Here is a 5,934-nt window from a genome sequence, read left to right on the forward strand (position 1 = left end):
CAAATGTCCCTATGATGGAAGCTTGGAAGTCTCTCAGCAGTTTGATTCTCTGAATCGAATCAGCTGTGTCTTCGGTCAGTGAGGGCCTCGTACACCATATTCCCCAGCATATATATTTTCTTTGTGATTGCTGCATGAACTATGATATCACAGGACGGGACCTTGCCTCGCCAAGAAATGTTAAAAATATTTCGGTTCCAGTACTGTAAACATTCATGGCTTTTCTCAAATCTGCCCGATTTTCTTCAACCCACTGAAGTCCCAGACAGTTTATTTTATAATTGTGCGCGTCGATGTGTTTGCGTCTTTGTGTACGTGTTTGCACACCTTTTCTCGTACATGTTTGTCTGTAAACAAGCTTCAAGCCCGTTTGCACCCGTGAGCCCTTTAAACGTTTGTTTGTTGGTTTGTGTGCTTGTTTGTCACCGACCTCAACGCAGATCAAAACCTAAACGAGCATGAGGATTCCTATTTTGGGGTGCTTGCGTGTCCTGCCCCATCTGCATCCTGTCTGCATAGTCTGCTGATTCTGCTCCATAAGGGAGAAGTCAGAAGTTTGCCGCTCCCTCGAGAGCTAAAGGAATGCTCAAGTGTTTCAATGTGTAGTTCCAGACATGCTCCCCTGACCCCAATCAACTCCACCCCCACCCCCACCCCCTTCTCCACCTCCATCATGCACACACACACACACACACACACACACACACACACACACACACACACACACACACACACACACACACACACACACACACACACACACACACACACACACACACACACACACACACACACACAATCCCCTTTACTTCAGTATCTTGGGTGCGACTGTCAATATGAAAACTTTGACTGTAGAAATAGTCAATTGTCAAGTCCAGCCAATAGTATTTGTACAATTGCCTTTAATCACAATTACAGTCTCAATAATATAAAAAAGACCGTATATGTTTTACACCCCGCAAAACCTAGCCACCCTCAATTAACAAGGAAGACATTTCTCTTGAGAAGAAACGCAGATCCCTCCTTCCAGGGATGTGTAGGAGTGCAATGGGGGGCATGGTTGACATACATAGGAATATATGCAATGATCAAAATCATTTAGGAAAGAAATTGTAAACTAATTTCGATCCGAGAGTCGAACAGTCCTTCTGTACCAGCTGAAGGGTGAACTCTTGATGATTCCCACGTCCAGTGCACATTATAAATAGAGCCACTGTATACGGTTCAATAAAACCACCAAAACACCCCAGGGGAACACTGAAGCCCTAGCCATGTTCTCAGTATTCCCCATCCAGCGATTGGGAGTGTGAGTGTAAGGCATGTAGTGTTCTTTCCCCCCATACGTGACCCCTCTCCAGGCCGCATGGGCACAATGACTTGTGTCTGATCTGTGAATGAATCGCTGTCCTGGACCCTGATTGGCCGACACGGGCAGACAGACTCTGCGGTATGTGTGTGTGTGTGTGTGTGTGCGCGTGCACGCGTAGCTTGTGTGCGCGCGTGCGTCTATCTGTATGTGTGTGTGTGTGTGTGTGTGTGTGTGCGTCTATGTGTGTGTGTGTGTGTGTGTGTGTGCGTCTGTGTGTGTGTTTCTGTGTGCGTCTGTGTGTGTGTGCGTGTGTGACGTGCTGATGCGCCGCATAAAGAAGCCCTAGATAGAGATCTGCAGAGGTTGCAGGGCTGCCATGACGACCGCTGACCTGGCATCAACAATAAGACAGACAGGCCGGTCAGACCCACACAGTGGGTCCTAAAGCCCCCGTAGCTCCAGGGATCACTAAGGGCTAAAAACACACATCACATCTCATTAGACAGGGACTGGGTGACGGCAGGCTGCAGGGGTGGGGGGGGGGCTAACAATACGGGGTCCTGATCTGATCTGTGTATTACCATGGCAGGTGGAGGACCTCATGGAGAACGTCCTCTCACTTAGCATTTGCAGTCAAAGCAGTGGCGTTTTGAATGCCAGGTACAAATGCAGGTACGTGTTTTGTATGTAAAAGGGATGCAATGTGGGTCAAAGTAAACTAGACACTCTATGGGTGGATGGCACGTATCGTGGAGACACTTTTCTGTGGATGTAGCCCCCCTAGAAACATGTAGTTCTGCTAGAAACCATTATTTGATTCTGATAAATGAGATGGATTAACTGCATATCCTATCTATGAGAGAGAGAGAGAGAGAGAGAGAGAGAGAGAGAGAGAGAGAGAGAGAGAGAGAGAGAGAGAGAGAGAGAGAGAGACAGACAGAGAGAGACAGAGACAGAGAGCTTAAAACACACAAAGGTAACTAATTCCCTTTCATTCAGAGCAGGGAGAGGGGTCCATCATCTGTGTGACATATGTCCCTATAGCGTGTCTGGACACACGCACGCAGAAACACACTCATTCACTAGTGCAAACACATACGTGCCAAAACCTTTCATTGGTCTGCTCTGGCCGTGATCTTGCGTGTGACCCAGGGCAACACAGCTACACAGACCCTCAAAGTCTCACTCTGAACCTCGCCATGGCCCAGTCACTCAGCCGGTCCTCCCACATCTGGTCCCCCTCTCCTGGGTATCTCTGGCCTGTCGACGGGCCAGGGCGGAGGACAGGACAAACCATAACACTGGTATGCTTTAGTGGCAGATGAGAAAGGGAGGCTGTGTGCACTGGTCTCTGTGTGTTTATTGATGGAGAGGGTGAGAGAGAGAGAGAGAGAGAGAGAGAGAGAGAGAGAGAGAGAGAGAGAGAGAGAGAGAGAGAGAGAGAGAGAGAGAGAGAGAGAGAGAGAAGGTGAGAGAGAGATGGAGGATGGAGGAGGAAGAAGAGGATTACTTTTGGTGTGAAAATAAACGAGTCACAGGCCAGAGACAGCGGAGCTAACAGTGGCTGAGCGGAGCCCCGGTTCGCCCGAGGCGTTTGTGCTCTTTGTGTAAACACTGAGGTGTTACACTCATCCTGAGGTAATCGTTTCCAACGGCTTGGCTCCTGTGAGTCAGACCACCTGAGACCTGAGATCCCCATGCCCAATTGCATGCTCACACACACACACACACACACACACACACACACACACACACACACACACACACACACACACATGGACGTACGCATGCGCGCACATGCTCACACATACGGGCACGCACACTCACACACACACACACACACATACACGCACGCCATGCACACCCACACTTACATGTACACACAGACGCACACAACACACAGACCAACACGCACACGTATTCACACACACAGGCACACACACACACGCATACACACACACAGGCACACACACACACACACACACACACTGATACACAATATCAAACACACGGACACACAAGCCTACTCACACATAGAGACAAAAGTCTGGCCCAATTCGTCCAAAGGAAACATTTAAACCGCCAACAACAGAAAAAGAACAAACACATGGATTTGAGACGTCCAGACTGTCATAAATCTCCCCTGTTGTAATGAGGCTAATACACACACACACATGCGGTCCGGGCCTTATTTTCTTACTTCTTCAAAACATTAGCAGTGTTCTAAATATAAGACCATAATCTGTTTTGAAATGTGAGGGTGGGCCATAGAAACTGCCATCTTATCTGTTGAGGGTGAAAGCCCCTCCGCTCATAACTCAACCTGCCACACCGCCAGTGCGTTCACACACACCACATCCGTCAGGTTGGTATTTTAAAGGCACAATCGGCCGTACAAAAACACACTGAGGTATAGCCTCCGGTGCAGAGGGTTCATCGTATCAAGGAGCCATTTGAATAATGTTTCGGAGAAATCTGTCTCGCTCAAGCCTCTGTTTTGGTTTCCGTGTTTCTCTGACCCTGGTGGGTTGTTGTTAATGGACAGAGACCAAAAGATTGAGATGTGGTCTCTGAACGGACCCGACCAACTCTCTCAAAAGCACCAACCACTGCTTGCTTTGCATTCTTCACAGCCTCGGAAAAGAAGATCTAAAATAGCCTATTTGGGGAAAATTGTGAACTTTCAAAAGTCTCCTTAAATCTTCATATCATTTATAAGCTCATTTTTTAAAGATCACTGAAAGAAGTTGGCGGTCTTGGAATCTTCCTCAAACTTTTGGGTGATTTAGTATTATCTCTGTGTTTATATCTCCCTATTCAGAGACTTTTCCTATTATATACCACTTCAAGTAATGGCCAGTGTGGCCGGTCCGAGTTTTCTTTTCCCGCGTGACGTAGACCCCACAGGCATGAGAAAATGTCAAAGACACAAAAATAGGGAATAAAACGTGTGCAGAGGGAAGAAGCACTTGTACGTGTGTGTGTGTGTGTGTGTGTGTGTGTGTGTGTGTGTGTGTGTGTGTGTGTGTGTGTGTGTGTGTGTGTGTGTGTGTGTGTTCGTCGTGTGTACTTGTGTATGTGCGTGCGTGTTGGTGTGTTTATATGGTATGTTTATGTGCCCAGACTTGCAACATGGACGTAGAAGTAGCAGCTCAATTTTCCATGCATGAGAGTGTGTATGTTGCATGCGTGTGTGTGTTTGTGTTATATATGTCAGACATCCTACACGGACATGGAAGCAGCAGCTAATTAATCCTTGACATCCATGCTTTGTGCTTTTAAATGTTCACATCATTTTGTTTACGTTTGGAGAGGATTTGAGAAGCGGGGGGACCGTTAAAAAGTGACGTAATATTTAAAATAAAAACAAATAAAAACAAGCAGGCCATGTGATCGTATGAAGGGGAGACCGAGAGAGAGAGAGGGAACGAGAGAGAGAGAGAGAGAGAGAGAGAGAGAGAGAGAGAGAGAGAGAGAGAGAGAGAGAGAGAGAGAGAGAGAGAGAGAGAGAGAGAGAGAGGAGGAGGGGAGAGAGAGAGAGAGAGAGAGAGGGGGGGAGAGAGAAAGAGCGAGGGAGATAGAGAGGGAGAGAGAGAGAGGGGGGGGAGAGAGAGAGAGCGAGGGAGATAGAGTGGGAGATAGAGCGGGAGGGCAGGTCAATTGGCTGTGGATGCAAACAGGAGACTAATTGTATCGTGTATCTATGGCACACGTGTACACACAGCAGGTCGGCGGTGGGCCGTCTGAAAGGCCCTTGTGTCCTGGCCGTCGCTGACTTAATGACACTACTTACTGGCGTAATTCTCACTCAGGTTCTAGGGCCCGTTGGAAAAACAACATGGCTGGCAACAGAGACGCTCTTGTGTCAGTCAGACTGACGGTGTGCACGCTTAACCGTCTTTGATGGTTGCTCGGAGCGAAAAAGAGAGTTCTGTGTGTTATCAAACACGTAGAGAGTTTGTATGTTTTCAAAAAACGGAAACCAAAAGTGGGAACCCTCCAATAAGCTGGAGAGGGAAAAGCCTAGCATATTAGACCCAGCCGACGGTGGAAATGACATATAAGGGCCGTCTTAGGGCCCGGAAAAGTTTGACAGTTTGGGGAGAATCACAGAGGAGAAGAATAAGATATTAAAGATGGAAAAGAGAGAGAGAGAGAGAGAGAGAGAGAGAGAGAGAGAGAGAGAGAGAGAGAGAGAGAGAGAGAGAGAGAGAGAGAGAGAGAGAGAGAGAGAGAGAGGATGAGAAAGGCAGAGTGAGATATAGAAAGGTATGGAGTGGGCGAGAGCTAGACAGTGAAACAGGACAGGCAAAGCCCCCATAACTTTCCGCTCATGTGTTTTTCAGCTAGTTGCGTTTCCCAGAAACTCCCCATGCTATTTACACATCCTCTTCTCACACAGTACAAGTTGAGCCACCTTTTACTCATCGCTGAAGGACCCCTGAGAACATCAACAACGCTATCTTCACATGACTTGGACAGCCACCATCACCACAATGTGCCCGCCTTCTTCCTGAACAAACTAACCACCGGTGAACTTCCAGATGAATGTGACGTGCGTGTGACTGCACTGTGTGTGACATCACCTGCTTAATGGCTGACAAGTCTCCGGCATGACCACCACG

This window comes from Gadus chalcogrammus, chromosome 12, assembly GCF_026213295.1.
Source record: "Gadus chalcogrammus isolate NIFS_2021 chromosome 12, NIFS_Gcha_1.0, whole genome shotgun sequence".
NCBI classification, from domain to species: domain Eukaryota; kingdom Metazoa; phylum Chordata; class Actinopteri; order Gadiformes; family Gadidae; genus Gadus; species Gadus chalcogrammus.